The sequence below is a fragment of the Lactuca serriola genome, chromosome 4 (assembly GCF_051521515.1).
Source record: "Lactuca serriola cultivar US96UC23 chromosome 4, Lser_US96UC23_V15, whole genome shotgun sequence".
Taxonomy (NCBI): domain Eukaryota; kingdom Viridiplantae; phylum Streptophyta; class Magnoliopsida; order Asterales; family Asteraceae; genus Lactuca; species Lactuca serriola.
The window spans coordinates 138,592,524-138,613,015 of record NC_136411.1 but is presented as its reverse complement, the minus strand read 5'-3'; positions in this window follow the sequence as shown (position 1 = coordinate 138,613,015).

Sequence of the window (20,492 nt, the reverse complement as noted above, 5' to 3'; positions counted from 1 at the left end):
GAAATAATAAATCATTAAATAAATTAAAAAAAGGTTATAATAGTAAACTTAGAATATCTAATTGTGGTGCCTCCTTTAAATAATGGAAATCAGTTTAAAACCCTAGATATCACCCTCTTTTTCGTCTGCATCGAACGACCACTCCGTTTTAACCTAGGGCTTGTGTTCCTCTTCTCATCCTTTCTCCAATCGAAATAGCTCCCCCCTCCACAATCTTTACTTGCTAGCTTCCATTTTTTATGAATCGTTTCAATCAAATCAGGACTTCAACGACATCAGGTGGGAACGATTTGGCTGCAAGGATCGACGGAAGGAAAAGAAAGGTTGGAGGATAGATTGTTCGGTGATTAGAGGTCAAACGCAGGAGGTATCTCAGTTTATGAATATGATCCCCACCATTGCTGCTCTATCAAAGGTCCTCATGCCTCCACCTTATCTTCATCTTTTTGATTTTAATCCTGGAAGGTACAATCACCATGGATGTAATCTTGAATCCGAACTGGGAAAAGGTACATTATATGATTTTCTCACTTTTTGCTAATCTTTACTTGCTAGATTCCATTTTTGATGAATCATTTCAATCAAATCAGGACTTCAGTGACATCAGGTGGGAACAATTTGGCAGCAAGGATCGCCGGAAGGAAAATAAAGGTTGGAGGATAGATTGTTTGGTGATTAGAGGTCAAACGCAGAAGGTATCTCAGTTTTTTAGATGTTTGGAAATGATCGGTAGAACCCAAATGAGTGTTTGGGTTTATTTCATTTGACAGGAAAAGGAACATGAAAATTCAATCAAATCAAGACTTCCCAAAAGACCCAAGTGAAAATATTATTGAGTTGAGGGATTTTATCAAGGAGAACATTCATGTGAATATGAGGCCTTTACAAAGCAACATTATCGGGAGCTTTGAGGCATGAGTAAATTTGAACAAAAAGAAAGTTGACTCAGTGAAAGCCTGAATTGGAGAAATATGCAAACTTTTATACCTTTTTGTGAAAGGAGTAGAGAAAACTTGAAGTAAACCCATGATTGCATCCGAAAATGGGTAGATGTTGACATATCTTTTACTGATGCACATGTAAGTCTTTGTTATTATTCATTGATTATTTTTCTACATATAATGTTGTGAATGGAGTTGCATATGATTGATTTGTATGATATCTATGAATAGTCTGTTAATAAACATGCCATGTAGGGGTGTTTTTCTTTCTCCATTGGAGAATAAGGTTGTAATATGTTTTTGAAGTCTATAAATATAGCTTGCTCAAGGCTTGTTTTCATGGAAGTATCAATGTCATTCGATTTTGATTTAGAATGTAAAAAACAATAAATAGGTGTAAAATAGCGATTTTGAAAGAATTCAGGGTTTGTGTTTTGTATTAGTGGAGTTGAATCATTGAATCCCCCACAAATGATTTTTTAATGTTACAAATTCTTTAAGAATATTCAAAACCATTATGTAAGAGTAGTTTATTCTGTAAGAATATTTATTGTTGTATTCTATTAGAATGCATTGAATTGTTTAATTATTGAAACTTGATTATCTTTTCTTTGTGGATTCAGGTTTTGAACAGGTTAACATTGATGCGGAAAAGGAAGAAAACATATAGAACGAGAGTATATTATATCAGAATGTGTTATGCTACAATGTATAAAGTGCTGCTTAAAAATAACATTCTTTCAGAATAGATTAGTCTTTTTGTTAGATTTTGATGTTTTTTTTTTTAATTTCAGAATGTAGTTATTATTCAGTGAATCATAATCGTACAATGTAATTATTTGTTATATTATTATTTCAAGAATTGATTTGTGTATTCTTTCAGAATGTATTTGCCAGTTTATGGTTGGCATTCTGCCATTCTGACAAAATAAAATCGAAAAATATATTTACTAGTTTATGGTTGACATTCTATCATTTTGACAGAATAAATTCGGATTTTTAAATTTGAATTAATTTAAAATATTCATATTTTTAAAAAATAAAGGAATTAATCATCACTAAAAATCCGAAAATTTCCTTTTTCAATATAGGTTAATTGACTAAAATGCCCTTATGCTGAAATTTGTGTGATTATATGGTACATGTTATCCTATTCTACTATCATAGACCCTCAGATCATGACCTTTGATTATATTCCATCCGATGGTCCAGATCTCTGCATTCTGGCACACAATAGTTAGTAAAAACAAAATAACCTATATATATATATATATATATATATATATATATATATATATATATATATAGAGAGAGAGAGAGAGAGAGAGAGAGAAACGAGATCGGGTGAGGACTCATTTTAAAGTGAGGATTCATGAGGATACCTTAAAAAATTTGAAAACAAATCTAAAAAACTACAAATAATAAAATCGAGCATAGATCAATGTCTGGGAGAGAAAAAATTGGAAAAAATAAATTGGATCAATGAAATTGAATTATGGATCATACTGATGCAAAATAAAAAATTAAAACATAATCATGTATCAATTTTAATGATGCAAATTTTTTTTCAATTTTTTTTCTCCCGGACATAGAACCATGCTCGATTTTAGAATTTGTATTTTTTTTGGACTTTTTTTTCAATTTTTTTATGGTGTCTGCACGAGTCCTCACTTTAAAATGAATCCTCACAGGATCCAGAACCTATATATATATATATATATATATATATATATATATATATATATATATATATATCAATCTACGTAGAAATATATTGCTCTTAGAGATTTAATTCAACTCATACTAAGGATTTAGTAAACTCATAGTAGTAGTTAAATTTCATGTTGCTAGGACATGTAAACTAGCCAAATAATGCTACCTATAATATAGGATTGTGAGTGTTTTAAGGGTATGTCATAGAAAAAAATGTCATAGGATGCAATGTCAAAACGGTACACCATTAGCCTTTTATAAAGGCACGTTCTTAAAAGTGATTTCCATAGGACTTCATCAATAAATTTCCCTAGTTACTTGCACTAAAACAAGTTAGCAGTGTTCCTAATCAGCAAAACAAATCAACATTTTGCATTTGAAGGTGACCATTCATAGTACCATAAGGTTAAATTCAGAATGTCCCAACCAACTTGTTCCTAGTTTTGAAAAACTTTGTGAGCTGAGGAGTACATCTAAGGTTGAAAACAATGTTTTGGGAAACGTGTAGATGCGACAACATAGACGAGATCATGAGTTGATCTCGATAAACTCCGATAAGATAACGTCAAAGTGTGGTAGGATTAGGATTTTAGGTACGGAATCATTATAAGTGTGGAGAACTGTAACACCCCATTTTTACCATTCCATAGGATGCAATATAGACAAATGTTTATATAATTCGAAATAGAAATATATTACTCTTTAGCCGAAGAAAAATAGGAAAAATAAACCGCATCGTCCGTAAATCGTAAAAAAAAAGTGTGCGTAAACATACACACACACATACACACACACATATATATATATATATATATATATATATATATATATATATATATATATTATATATATATATATATATATATATATATATATATATATACATGTCATGGAAAAAAATGCCATAGGATGCAAGGTCAAAACACTACACCACAAGCCTTTTATAAAGGCATGTTCTTGAAAGTGATTTCCACTAGCACTTCATAAATAAATTTCCCTAGTTACTCGCGTTAAAACAAGTCAGCAGTATTCCTAATCAACAAAACAAATCAACATTTTGCATTTGAAGGTGATCATGCATAGTGAAATATAAATTCAGAGAGTCCCAACCAACGAGTACCCAGTTTTGAAAAGCATCATGAGGAGCTCAGGAGTACGTCTAACGTTGAAAACTATGTTCTGGGAAACATGTAGATGCGGCAAGACAGACGAGATCACGATTTGATCTCGATAAACTCCAATAGGATAACGTCAAAGTGTAGTAGGAGCAGGATTTCGTGGACCAATTCATTATAAGTGAGGAGAATTGTAACACCCAATTTTTACCATTCCATAGGTTGCAATATAAAAAAATGTTTATATAATTCAAAGTAGAAATATATTAGTCTTTAGCCGAAGAAAAATAGGAAAAATAAACCGAATCGTCCGTAAATCATAAAAAAAAGTGTACATAAACACACACACACACACACACACACATATATATATATATATATATATATATATATAAATTATAGTAGAAATATATTACTCTTAGAGATTTGATTTAAATCATAGTAAGGACTTTGTAATCTCATTAGAGTAGTTAAATTTCATGTTGCTAGGACACCCGAACTAGGGAAATAATGCTACCTATAATCTATGATCATGAGTGTTTTATTGCTTAATAATCAAGTTGTGTGTAACAGATGATCATTCTAGTTGCGTGTATTTGTTACCTAATTGTTTATCATCATTAAACAATTAGAGATAGTGATTAATCACATCCTAACAATAACTAGTTAAAAGCTACTACCTTTAACTATGTTACAGAGTATAATTAATCATTAATTTGTTCTTGAATTGCTTGTCTTGATCTAGGATAAGTAATTTATCAATTAATCATTCATAGTCCAATTCATAATTAAATCAATTTTGTGTTTAACTTGTGCTTGATCATTACATGGTAATTCATAATTGATACATATAGGTATTTGATCATAATAATTAGCAAATAAAAGAATTGGTAATTAATATATATATATATATATATATATATATATATATATATATATATATATATATATATATATATATATATATATATATAGTAGTCTGAATTAAGTTATTGAACTTGCAAAATCAGTAAAACCCCCATTTAAAGTTTTGTTTTCTTAGTTTAATTAGAAGTAGCAATTTTAATACTTCAATTTTGTTCCATGTGTTCGACACCCAACTTACCAAATCTATTTTATAATCGGACTAGGTACACTACACTACATTATCATTTCAGACGAAACATATAATTATTCAAAGGTATAATTATTTCATTTACAAGAAAAATGATTTCTGTGACAACCCGAAATTTATTCCGTCATTTTTAACCTTCTTCCGTTAATAAGCCTCGCTTTATGTATTTGTCCGTTAACCTTTTGGAAGAGGTTAATTAATTTGAGACTTTTATAATGAGTTGGTAAGGATTGAAACAAGTTAGAAACACCCACAAAATGCCCTTAAAAATGTTTAGTTTCAACCAAGTCAAAATACGACCACTAAATCGGGTACGACCAAAAGCCCCGTTTAGCGGCAGTATCGGGTAGATTTCCACTGAACCTCGACTCAGGCCCCTATATAAGGGAGAGTAAACTTCATTTCCACCCTTTTTACTCTCTCTTTACACTCTCTCTCTACAACTTAATTTCGAGCCAAAAATCGTCCGTTTCGAGCCCCGAACAAGTGAGTAATCTATCTTAACTTGTTGTGTAGCTTAGTTAACATACAAATTCGTGTTTAAGACATCAAATAGGGGCCAAGCTAGGTGTTTACGGCCCAAGAACACTCTTGGACCGTGAACACCATTTAATGGGGGGTTTTTAAGCCCGAAAACCCCTCCAAATTGCCCCTAAGGCTTAGATATGACTTGTAGGCTTACACATTCGGACTTAGAACACCTTGAAAAGATTTTTTGGAGATTAAACATGAGTTTACTGCCCAAGAACATGCTTGGGCCGTAAACTCCTCTTCATGGGGAGTAAACTCAATTTTAAGTGTTAGAAATGCCCACAAACACCTCCTATGGCCTTGGAAAAATGTCTAGAAGCAATTCCATTGTTGTAAAGGCTTAAAACTTCAACAAAACCAAGGGAACAGGAGTTTACGGCCGTGAACTCCCATAGAATTGGTCCATGGGCCGTAAACTCCCATTAAGTGCCCAAATGATGCCCTAAACTCCCCATTTGACTTGGGAAACTGCATAGGACTTTATCCTCTACCATTTAAGACCCTAAAACACAAAAAGAATATACATATAGGAGCTTCCGGCCGTAAACTCCTTGTTTAGGGCCGTAAAATCCTTAAAAGGTCCATTTAAAGCCTTAAACCCCTTCATATGCATTATATTTGGACCTAGCATAAATCTACTAGTGATATGAGACCTTTTAGCATCCTAGAACACCCTCACCATGAGTTTACGGCCGTAAACTCATGGGGGGATGGTCTTAGGGCCGTGAACTCTATAAAGAGTTTACTCTTGAAGAGTAAACTCCTTATCCGAGCCATACACACCCTTAAATATTACCCGGGACACCCCTAGCACTTAATTAAAGTGTTTTCCGCACTTTAGGATGCTTATACTTGTTAAATTAGTATTATATGTACTAATTGTATGTAAACATATGTTATCATATGCTAATAGGTCACTAAGTGTGTTCAAGTATTTACTTGACACCGAGCACCCAACCGACACTTTCATTCGATCCACTTACATCAGGTGAGTTCATACCCCTGAATTAACCTTTTTAAATGTTTTTACATGTTTTATGGGGGGGGGGGGGGGGAATACAAGTTAAACATGCTAGTTATCATATCAATCACATGTGATTGATAACCCGCATGCACAAGGATTTATTACATTGTTAACTATTTTACCAAATTTGATACTGTAAATGTTTTTCTAAAATGTCTTTACTTGTTCAAATCTTTACTTATAATGTTTATCAAAGTTATAATCAAATGCGTTTATGAAAGGTTTTCTAAGGATATTTAAAGGCTTACAAACTTATTTTACAAAAGAATACCATGTCGTGATTTTCTTAAGTATAAAGGTTTTTCCTAAAGTTTTTCATCAAAGATTTCTCCCATATTTTTATACTCCTACTTGGCTAAGATACCACTGCTTCACTTCTACTTAGTTTAAACTCCTACTTGATAATGCTTTCACTTCGCGATGCGTTTATACTTGTTATCGCTTCTACTTCACTTATACTTGTTACGCTTATACTTCACTTATACTTGTTAACACTTATACTTCACTTATACTTGTAACGCTTTTACTTCGTAATACGCTCCTACTTATTTATGCTTATACTTCACGATACGCTCCTACTTCACGATACGCTTCTACTTCACGATACGCTTATACTTCACGATACACTCCTACTTCACGAGACACTCCTACTTGTTAACACTTATACTTTGTGAAACACTTCTACTTCGTTAACACTTAAACTTTGTTAAATATATGCCTGTGCTTGTATAGATATATAAATAATGTTTAAAGGACTTAGGAAGGCATGTTCACCCTATTTCCTTTTCTTCGTTGAGATGTGGTCTGGTGGGATCGAATGTCCGTCCGAAGGTCGTTTGATCATTAGTTATATATTATGTATACAAGCATAGACATATAGGTTTTACATTAGTCAGTTCAGTTGTGAGTCTCTATCATTAGTCCAATATTTTACATCAGATCTCACTACACGAGATACATATTTAGTACACGGCCTTCTTCGTTGTCAAGTTGGTAACCAGAGTCTCTTGTAGGGAGAGCAGACATTGTGTGTATAGATCTATACGGGATTGACACCCCCGCACCCTGACTGCTAGCTACAGTCTACGGCCTACCAAGCCAAGGGGTGACAAATGGCATACTTACGCCGACGCTTGCAGGGCGTCAACTTCTCTAGTGTCTATCAGTATGGTTACGAGTATCTCGGGGTTACCTTATAATTCATGGCTTTAAGGTAAAGGGTTTTTAACACTGTTGTCACTATTTTTAGACCTTGCTAGACGTATCATTCAGTTGATACTATCTGGGGTCTGTTCTCACTGTTTTTAGACCTTGCTAGACGTGTCATTCAGTTGACACTGTCTGGGCTCACTGTTTTTAGACCTTGCTAGACGTATCATTCAGTTGACACTGTCTGGGGTCTGTTCTCACTGTTTTTAGGCCTTGCTAGACGTATCTTTCATTTGATACTGTCTGGGGTCTGTGTCTCCTTTTGTTAGACTGAGCCAGGCGTATCGTTCATTCGATACTCTCCTGGAGTCTATGATTTCTTTTGCCTTAGTCAGCAGTCTTCACTGCCGAGGCATATGTTATTTTCCCTGATATTCTCCTACTTTCTTTCAAAATCAATAGCACATTTTGATAATGATATTGTTAAGGAAAAATTACTTTTTACCACATAACTCCGTCCAGTCTTGGTAGAAGGCTGCTTTTAATTAGAAAATATAGGATTTTCTGGAAAGGACTCTAATTCACTGTATACTTTAAAACTACTACTTATATAAAGTTATTTGGATAAAATGACACTAAATACTTATGAACTCACCAGCATTTGTAAAAATGCTGATACTCGCTTTCAAATAACTTGTATTCTCAGGTCAGCATTAGACAGGTACATTCCAGGAGCTTTTGGATGAAGACAGTTTAGTACCAAGCTGCACCTATATTATTACTTGTATTACGTTGATGATGTAATGTAATGTAAACCATGTAAAACTATTACTATTAATGCAATGGTTGTTGTACTTTGATTACTATACTTCATATGTTGTGATACTTGACATGACGTTATCCACCCAGAACGTTTCCGTTATTTCGGTTTTGGGGTGTGACAATTTCCAGTTCAATACACATAAAATCGTTGAATCAATTCTTTGTGAGACACGTCTTCAAGTACTTACCTAAGTACCAACAAAAGTCATGAATTATAACCAGAGTCTCTTGGAGGGAGAACGAGAAACTTGTGTATAAATGTATACGAGATTGATTACCCGACACCTAAGCTGTTAGCTTCAGTTAAACCGGCAGGTCTGGGATGACAAATGTCGTTAACATTCCAATGCCTGAAGAACGTCACATCAGGCATATCAGTCATAGTACCATTATCAGCATTCACATGGGGAAACAACGAAACATTTGGTTTACAAGGTTAACATACATTCAGGTAGTTTTATATAAAGATAAAACTTCATAACACCATCTTTTTGTACAACATTACTTACATTTTTAGTCTCGGGATTTAAGAATTATAGCTCATTTTTAAAGAAAATATTGGATTTTCTGGAAGTATACACTATCATTTCACACGAAACAATCAAAAAATCCTTCTCATACAAAAAGATTATGAGCTCACGAACTTAATTATTGACACTTTTGAAAATCACTTGTATTCTTAGGAAATCAGTAAACGAGTAACCAAAGAGTTTTGGAGGATGGGGCGTCGCCGCATCACATTGTTTATTTTTTTTTATATGCAATTGATGTCAAGAAAACAATGTTTTGAATACAATGTAAACTTATTAAGTATTCAATACAACGGTTGTAATGCTTTGATCGCTACTATTCAATTGTTATGATACTGTACATAAAAGTCAGCCGCCCTTAGACGTTTCCGCCGTTCTGGTTTGGGGCTATGACAGATTGGTATCAGAGCCAAGTTTATAGTGAACTAAGTATATCAAACCATGTAAGATATGCATCTATAAATTCAATAGGGCTAAAAAACTCTTACTATGAAGTATACTTTTAACATATAATAGTATTTTTATAAAAAGTATATCTACATGCATACCTACTAGAAACAGTGTCATAATAAAAACTATATAAAAAGTATTTAGAGGAGTTAAACACTACAAATAAACCTAGATAGTTATGTAACCATATTTGGGATAAATATAGCATGATCAACTATATTTATTCGCGATATGACTAACATGTGTTTAGGAATGGTCGTGGTGGGCAACAAATCTAAAACTTACCAACGCTATATAACAAGAAACTCTAGAATCAAATATAAAGATTAAAATATTATAGGAGCATTTTAGAATACGATAGGATCATACACTTAAAAGTCTTCATGAATTTCTCATATCCCTTTCTTGCACATACATCATGGCAGGATTCCATATGCTCGGAGACCCTTATTTCCCTAACCAGTGGAGTAGCGGATGGATCGAAGAGGATCCTGAGGAGCTAACGGAGGAAGAGCCCGCAGAGGATCCCAAGGAGGATTCGAAGTAGGAGGAAGAAGAAGACGAAGAAGAGGAAGAGGAGGACTCGGACGCAAAGACTGAAGTCATTAATCCACCTTATGTCGCCCGAGTTCCTGCACATCGGCTAGGCTATCAGGGCCCCACGCCCTGCTGGGTAGAAGACATGCAGAGGTGGAGCAGGAATCAACACCAGCGTTCATTATATGGCATGAAACGAGGTTTCTATAACCTCAGCCACGGAAGACCGGCAGACAGGGACCTCCCTTTCATGATTCATCGAATCTCACACCTAGGGGATCAAACTAGGGCGTTGGCGAATAAGATCATGGAGCTGGGGGCCCCTGCTGAGGCCACTGACGCACAAACCCGATGACATGAGAGGGACTACCCCCGGACATGTCTCCAGGAGGACCTCACTACCACTCGAGCGGAAACGAGGGAGTACTAGGAGAGGTACCCGACTCTCGAGGAGAGGGTGATTGCAGTTGAGCGTCGGATAGCGGAGATTTAAGCCTTCATGACTTCATCCCATGGCCCACAGGAGACTACCCGCCGTGAGTAGGGCTTTTACTACTCACGTCTTGATTTTATTTACGAGTAAGCGTTAGTGCTACTCTTTCATGTAGACCTTCTTAAAGGTCAATTTTCACAAAACTATGTACTAGTACCATATTATCAATGAAATGGGTATGCATTTTTCTTATTGCATTGGATGTTGCTATTTGTTATGAAATTGTTTACTTGTTATAGTAAATTTCGTTTGAGAATTGCTTGCAAATTTCAATAACAACGAGACTTGACACATACATAAACAAGGCATTCCATTATGGTAATGTCCGATTCATAAACTCTTATCAAAGACTTATTGTCATTCCACCTTTAAACTTTATGGATGAAGTATGTCACCAAGGAAGTAAAACAGGCTCAAGAACAACACACCAACAGCCCCACCACTACCACCACCACCACCTCCACAGATGGACTATGACGTGTTCCCAGCTGCTGTAACAGTCGTTGTAGTTGCCACCGTGGCCCAAGTCTACAGTAACAGCAACGGAGGTGGAAACGGAACTAACAGTTTCAATCAAGGTGAAAACCAAGGGCACCAGTGAGTGTGCTCCTACAAAGAATTCATGAAATGCAAGTGCAGGACCTACCATAGCAACGGTGCGGTCGTTAACTTGACAAGATGGTTTTAGAAAACTGTTGGGTTTTAGTATACTACAACGTCCTATGGTGCACATAAAACCCTAAATGCTTTGGATCTATGTTTTCTCTAATTTTACATGAAATATTGTTTCCAAAGCATTAAGCCTACAACTAACATGCAATTGACATAAACAACATAAAATACTAGTTAGGAATTTACCTCTTTATGTATCTTGTAGAACTTGTTGTATTTGACCTTTAAGAACTTAGTGCCCCAAGTGTGACACCTCAAATGGTTCACAACATACATTAGACAAAGGATGACTTTTGAGAGAGTTTATGCACACTTAAAATCGGTTATGGTCTTCCAAAGATCACTAGGAGCCGATTTTAGTAGCCTAGGGTCTTCTTATATAGTGTGGCTACGATTTGGGTTACATCCATGTAAGACATAATATGAATGACTTTTCATCTTACTTAGGATCCATGGGTTAAAACCTCTATTGACTATCCATGGACTACCATATTAGTTTAGCCCATCCTAAATAACCATAAGCCCACACCATAAGAATGATTGATTTACCAAATCAATCCCCTTACATTTAATTAGTCTCTTTTGATCACTAAATTAATTCCAAATTAATTCTTGAACAATACTAATTAAATAATACGATTTCATATTAATATATTAGAACTTATAATATATTAATAAATCATAAATAAGATCTTCTCAAAAGTCGATCCTATCAATTTGTCGTAGTGATATGCAACCTAAATGGACCATGCTACTCTCGGGTCAAGTACATACCAATTATAGTTATAGGATTAGACACCTAATCCAAATCTCCCACTTGGATAAGTCTAATAACTATTATTGCAAGTACGACTCCAAAATCCCGACTAGCAATCGTAGCTCTTAAAAGTTGTTGTCGAACTCTGACCTAGTCAATAATGCGTCCATTAGATAAGGGATCGTATATTCCTCCATTCTAGATATCATATGGAATGATACATGGATTATAATCAATCTCTCTGTCCATCAGTTGTTTCCCGATTTCTGATTTATAAAGACCGACTAATTGAACAAATCAAATCAGGCCAGGCTTAGCCAAGCACTTAGAGGTGTCATCACTAAATCATCGAGGGGCCCACATATATCGCTTTTAACCACATGGGGTAAAAGGAATGCATAAAATTCGACTCAAATGCTTGCTTTTACTTACTCATCAAATCACACACAACAATATGTTTTATAAAAATAAGTTACTGGTGCGTTTACATATGTCAATGTGCAACTGACTTGTAAATTACAACTCACATGTCTTGGTTTCAAGAATAAAAGATATTATCATCTCACAATCACTCGTGATAAAATACATGAAGTGATTTAGATGAGCGTGGGTTGAATCCAATACTCGAATCTTATTACAGGAGCACTCATGAACACTGCAACAAACTTGTCATATGTCTAAACACATAGACAAACTACAGACCCATTCATGACAGTCTTGCCTCAATACTTACTTCCAAAGTATGATCGACTGTGGATGGTTTAAATAACCTAGTTATTCAGGAAGTCAAAAACATGCAAAGTGAAACACAAGAATAATAATCCTATATAGCCCCAAAACTTTTGAGTTCCATATTGATTGCTCATTATTCATTGTATAATGTTTCGTATAATCAACTTAATACTTGAATTATAACAATAGTTGTCCCATGCTCCAAGCATGCACACTATGTTTATCTATGATCCTTACTTTGTGAAATAGATCAATTGGCAACATTTCAATGATGCTCATTTCACAATTCCAAAACATTACCGTAAATGTAAGAATATCAAATTCTTGCCATGTACTGTAATCTGTTAGATTCTAAACTTATATGCAATGATCCTCTTGAAAACGTTCCATCTGTACATAGTCGCACGCTTGCATGGTAAGAAGGAAATTGTTGGTTGGATTGTAAGAACTCTTTTTTTGTACATATTTTTTGATGAACCTGTCACACCCCGAAAACCAAAGGCGAAAACATTTCCGGGGTTGACTCCACGTTGAGTATCAAATCCAATGCACATAGTAAGTAAAGTAAAACAACCATTACATTACATATAGAAAAGTTTACAGTTGTTTCAAAAGTAGAGTTGTACATGTGATACATAGTATATATAAACAAAAAGAGACGAGTCTTCTATGCACTCCGTCTTCGCCAAAAGAGATCGTCGGGTACCTGTCTAATGCGGACCTGAGAATACAAGCGGTTTGAAAATCAGCATAAAGCTGGTGAGTTCATAAGCGGTTAGTTTTCTGAAAATGTACGAGTTCCTTTAGTTTCCTGAAAAAGTGGTTATCCAAGAAAATCCCATATTTTCTTAAAAGTTGGTTACCAAATCCAAAATGTAATGTAAAAGATGTATACTAAAAACATGATTGTTCTTGTGAATTGTAAAGTTTGGTTATCTAACTTGTTACACTTTTCTGGTTACGTACTACTGTTACCCAAGAAAATCCTATATTTTCCTACATGTGTGTGTGTGTGAACTGTTACCAATTCTGATTATGTTCAATGTTATCCCCAGGAAACTCCCATATTTTCCTGAATGTGTGTGTGTAAGTATTCCCCTGAAAGTCTGATTATCCTTAAATGTACATTAGTTTTATTACGTACATAAAACTAATAATTAACTGTAAAGTGTTCATAATCTTGATTGCGAGTCCTTAACCATACTTCAGACTAGATATGACTCGGGCCAGGGCCAGTATCCTTTTTATGACTTTCGTCACCCTTGAACCTTTCGGTTCGGCTGTAGCTAGCAGCCAGGTGCGGGATTGTCAGTCCCGTATAGATCTATACACTCAAGTCACGTTCTCGCTCCTGGAGATTCTGGTTACAGGGTTAGTCCTCCACTCTCTCGTGCCAAGGAAGTGTTACAGAGGATGTGTCTCCAATCTTTAAGATTTCTCATTACTTCTCGTGCCTAAGGGAAGTAGTATCTATGACTAACTAAGTTCTAATGGTGCCTGTCCTTTACACTCGAGCCTAGGTGTTTTATTAAGGACATTACTATGTTTCATGTTTTCTAATGGTGTCTGTCTTTTACACTCGAGCCTAGGGTGTTTTATTACAGACATTACAAATGTTTTATGATCTCTATCAATATAATTGTGAACAATCAATTGTGAAGCATACAACCTAACAGTATATAATAAGAATTGAAAAATTGTTTTGAACAAACAACTCTTCAAGTTAAAACAGTTTGTTAATAGGTTTTCAATTCTTAAAAATGTACGAATTATCAAACCATGTAAATGAAATCCTGAGTTTAAGTACAAGATATTCTTGTACTCTTGCTTGTATTCCCCCCCCCCCCCTGAAAACATTGAAAAACCATTGAAAAAGGGTAGTGGTATGAACTCACCGGAGGAGGAATGTGTCTGCTCGGATCCTAAACGTCGTTTCTAGGTTTGCAAACGCACGAGGTTCCTATGAATTATGAAAGGATACATATTTGTATCTAATTAGGACTTAGATTATTTATTTGGTAGAGAAAAACACTTCTAGTTGCGGAAACACTCCCTTAACAGTGTTTAGAAGGATCCGGGTGGCGTTTGAAGTCACATAAGACTTGGATATGGAGTTTACTCTTCAAGAGTAAACTTATAGAGTATTTTTCGGCCCCTTAACACCTCATCCATATGAGTTCACAGCCGTGAACTCATAGATGGTGTTTTTGGGTGCAAAATGGCTTCACAACATTTGGGATTAATGCTAGGCTTGGGTTTTAGGCTTTGGAAGGAATTAAAACTCACTTAGGGACCACTTATTGGAGTTTACAGTAGTAAACTTGGAGTTTACGGCCGTAAACTCCCCCACACATAGAATCCTTAATGTTTTGGTCCTTAAACAATCACATGTGATTCCAATGATTTTTCCCAAGCCTTGTATGGATTTTTAGGGGACTTTTAGCATGGATTTAGGAGTTTATGGCCCATGAACCCCCTCATGGCCATGAACTCCTTAGATGGGGGATTTAATATGTTTTAAGGTCCAAATCTTGTTTGTGGTCACTTCTAGAATTTATCCCAAGGCTTATGGTGTGTGTAAATGGCATTTTAACACACTAAATGGAGTTTACTCCCCATTATAATGAGTTTACGGCCCAAGCATGTTCTTGGGCAGTAAACTCATGTTTACTCTTCTAAATTAATGTTCAAGGTGTTCCAAGGCCAAATCCAATATTCTACAATTCATATCTAAGCTTGAATGGAGTTTTGGAAGGGTTTAAGGGCATAAAAACCCCATTTATATGCGTTTACAGCCCAAGCATGTTCTTGGGCAGTAAACTCATGTTTACTCTTCAAAATCCATGTTTAAGGCATTCTAAGTCCATTCCATTAAGCCATTAAGCCATATCTAAGCTCCAAAGGTCGATTAGAAGGGTTTTTGGGCTCTAAAACCCAATTTATGTGAGTTCACGGCCTAGGGCTGTTCTAGGGCCGTAAACTCATGAATATGGTCCTATTCCATGATTTGAACTCGAATTTGAAGGCCTAAGATGTTATACTAGGAGTTAGGGTAGATACCTTGGTGATTTGGAGCTTAAATTTGATGATTTTGGACCCTTAAACTTGGTTTGAGGAGAGAGGTTAGAGAGAGAGTAGAGAGATGAAGCAAAAGCTTCAAATGAAAGCTTGAACACATTTAAATAGGTTCCAAAACTTGGACACGGTGGAATTCTACCCGATACCGGCATTAAACGGGGCTTTTGGTCGCACCCGATTAAGTTTCCGTAACCCGATATGGTTGATTCTATAAATGTTCTGATTACTAATACGGGGTGTTAAAATGAGTTCTAAATGTACTAGGACACCCATTAAGTCATTTTAGATAATTTCAATTTAATGACTTAATTAAATGACGGAATCGAAAACGAAATTGGAAGCGGCGATTTGATTATCGAAATGAGTTACGAAAAGGGGTTACAAGCAGTGATATGAAATTTCGGGTTGTTACAGAACCAAATAAAAAGTATCAATAGATGAATGAAAAAACATTTCGATGATTCAATTTTGCAATGATTTTGTTATTATTCACTAAAATTGTTATAAAAATGAACTTTTCTTGATTTACCTAAAATTCAACCATTGATGTGTTATTTTGAAAAAAAAATTCTTGTGAATCGTCTTACTTTTAATTCATCTAATGATTCCTTTTTTTGATTTGCAAAAAAACTATGCATATAAAAAATTTCTTACGTCCTTACCAAATATTTGCTTCTTATTTGATCCATTATATATATATATATATATATATATATATATATATATATATATATATATATATATATATATGTATATATATTGATGCTACATAGCTTCATGGGAAGTTGGTGTGCTGGCGGTTTGCTCTAATAGGGCCAATGAAGGAAGTTACCCTACAAAATAGATAGACACTAGGTGAAGAGACACTATCGAGGAGCGAAACTCAATATTGCTCTTAGATGTTTAAGTTAGATATCGAAAATGAATGTTGCATAAGTGCTATTGTGTTTAGATAGTGAGAAAAGTTTCAATTTTCCCAATATGTATCTAGGTGTTTATATATGGATGAAGGACCTTGGGTTTTCGTTATTACCAGGGTGTTAATGTTACCTTAAGATTATATGAGTAGTACCATTTAATTAAGTAATGATGTTTTATCTATATTTCCAAGGATTTCACATGGGTACTTAGTTGAGTATTTTAGTAATTTAGGATGATGCAACTTGGCCTCCAAGGAACCAGTTTGTTTAGTATTTCCTTACAAGGTTGGTTAAGTATTTATAATCATAAGCCCTATTGTGTATGGGTTAACACCATACAACATTAAGCCCCCAACCCAAATGTTAAAGGTTGGTTATTGGCAAACTTTGATAGTTGGGCTTTAGATGATATTAGTATTTTTAAGCGAACAATTTATCATAGGTTATATCCATCTACGTACTTGCATAACTATTCAAGTTGTTACTGATTTACCAGGAATATACGTTCCGCCCTTTTGTCCCAATTAATATCCATGAAAATAGGATTAGACATGAGTAGTGTTTAGCAAACCGAATAAATCTATGTAGATTTCTTTTAAATCTCTTCAATTCTTGAGCTCCAATCAAATTTTAATCTTCTCCAAGGTTTCTAGAGGGTTTTAGTCGCAATCATCCTCAGAAAATCGGCCGAAATTTCCTCCATTCAACCTAATGATCATATATATATATATATATATATATATATATATATATATATATATATATATATATATATATATATATATATATATATATATAGTTTCCAAACTTCTGATCACAACGACGTGGTGAATTGGCACCACATTATGGTCTTCATGGATGTCCCATATTCTCCAAGTCAGCATTAATGATTGTGAATATTCCATTCGCCTCGTCGTGGTGGATGATCACTACGTCGTGGTCTTCTGTCTTCAAGCCTTCTTTGTCTTATTTTTTACTTAGCCCGTATTTTCCTACTTCCAGCTGCTCGTTTGCTTCATTTTCAATCTGAGCATTTCTTTGCTGCTACAAAACAGATTTCAACCACAATAAGTATGTTATGACCCAAAATATGCATAATAGTAGCTAAAAATATTAGAAATATACACAAAATATATGACTAAATATGACCATATCAATATCCGTCCCATTGGTTATTGCCTCTTTCATCTCCCATTTCTTCATTTTTCCATTGGTGTGTTTTTCTTACGAAGACAAATGTCTTGATTCTCTATTCTTGTTTTTTATTCTATTGTTTATGTTGACCGGTTAACCAAGGTCTCCGAGAAGTATTATCTTATTGGTAAGAACATATAAGCCCTTTTGACATTCGTTAGGCAGGTTATTGAGGCTTGGAAGATCTATACGTGCCAATTGAACCAAATTTTGCCTCCAAACTAATATGCTTTGAGTTATTATGTCAAACCTCCTTTGTTGTGCCGACAATAAATTTGTTTTGATATTTCCTCTATATTTGAAGTAGTGGTGTTCGGTTTTATTTTCACTCCATAGAGAAGAGTTTTATTGAAGGTCTTCCAGATTCCATCAAATGATAGAAAAATGAATTCATTTGGCTTAACGCTTCATAGTTTTCTTTTCCTAATATCTTTCTCTCCTCCGATACCATTGAAAACCAGAAACCTAGGAGGACAACCGATCTCGGTCAGGAGATTTCCAAAATTTCTATGTTAGGCGTGTCAATGAAGAAATTTCCCGAATCGGTGTTACGACAAGTATGTATGAGTCCTCATTGGATTTGCATTGGAGCCGCTCCTGCTTTATTTGTTCGATAAAAAAGTTACTCTTTGCACTTCTTTCATTAGCAGTAGTATAGAAGTATGTTATATTTGTTGTTAAAAAAAAGATACACACACACACACACACATATATATATATATATATATATATATATATATATAAGGTGAGGTTCAATAGAGAACCATAATTAACCAAGGAACCAATCTTTTTTTCAACTTTTAGAACTTATTTTTTATCAAAAAAAAAAAAAACTAGAAATACAGAAATTCATAACTTTTTATCCTTTTTCCAATGATATAAAATTCGATTTTTTTTTACATCAAATTCACAATGTTAATCTTCGAAAATTCACAACGTGAATCCGGATTCACACGGTGAATCCGAAAAATATTTTTCACATTCACAATGTTAATATATGAATTTAGATATTTTTAGATTTTTTTTTCGATAAAAATAAGCTCTAAAAATTAAAAAAAAGATTTGGTTATTTGAAGAACCCATAATTATGGTTCTCTATTGAACTTTTCCATATATATATATATATATATATATATATATATATATATATATATATATATATATATATATATATATATATATATGTTAGCTCATGTGAGAGGATGTACATCTATAGATGTTGATTTAGTACATGTTGATTGATGTACAATTGAACAAAAAAAAATATGAAATAGAATTAGAAAAGTTATTGTCTATGAGATAGTTTAGTTGCAACATTATAAACATATGTGCATATCATTGTCTCACTTATAAGTTAGAGGAAACGTCAATGTAAAAACGACACAAACAACAATAGATGGAAGCAAATATGGTTAAAGAAAACATTTCCCATAAAAAATGGGAAGTCATGTCCCAACCCCTCAACCTTCTTTTGACAATTGGTTCTAAACAGAGAATCATGATCATGAGATTTTTTCTTGCTTGCTATCGGTATCATGGTTAGGTAAATTGGGTTAAATAGGGATTTAATTGCTATTGACTGAAGGTGTTATAAATAGTCTAATAACCTTTGTAGTTTCTGTATTTAAACTATTTTAAATATATTGATACATGAATCTGGCAGTTTATATAAAAGACCAAACACGAGCCATAACCTAATCAAGAGCAAGGCGGCCTTGAGGAAGGAGGCTTGTCTGTAACAACAAAAGAAAAGGCCTTGGTCAGTTAAATGTGAGTAATTTTGAAGATCAAATTAACAAATGACATGGAAAGGCTTCTAACCATTAATCAATGAAAGGAGGGGCCATTTTAGTAATTAACGGATAGTTTTACTAAATACCAACAACGACACCATCATCGAGTTACCGACCATCACTTTAGCATCAATAAATTCATAAAATAATGATTAAAGTTTTAACTTACCCACCAATTGCTTTTGCGTTGTTGTAACTATTTCATAAATCCCATTTCCATTAAAGAAAGGTGAGTATTATATACTGCTACTATATCAAATCGACCATCACCGTGATGCAAGAATGATGTGCGAATGATCACACAATTGGTCCATATATTAAGTATCCATAATGTTCGAGAAAGACATATTGTCCGTTTGGATGCCACTACACGACCCGAACCACTAACTTAACTCTGTTGTTCTAAAAAAAGTATCCATAATGGGTGAGGGTAAATGATTTATCAATTTTGATAGTGAGTTTTCTGTTAATTTCATTTGGAATTTTTTTTGTAACTTTTTCTATTATCTAAATATTATTGGTACACATAAATTATACAAATGGGATAGATAATCATGTATGCTAATATGCCCCCATAATTTCAAGGGGAGGTTCACAAAATTGCTTAAACTGATGCAGAGAACATCGAACATGCGAGACATTTGGTGAAGATGTAGTGAACTGGTATCTTGATGGAATATGTAGCCAGCGAACCCGACCGATACCAACAAATCGACCGATATCAACTTTGTCATGGACAAAGTGGATGTCAAACTCTATAAACTTCTTGCATTGCGTTGGTGCTTAACCGGATTTGGGATCATGTACATGGCTTTGATGTTGTTACTTGGAGGACCATGATACACAAATTTCTCCAAGACACAGTATCTAAAAGTGGATCTCCTAGTAGTCAGACTTGCCCCAATCTGCATCGAAGTAGGAAGCTTC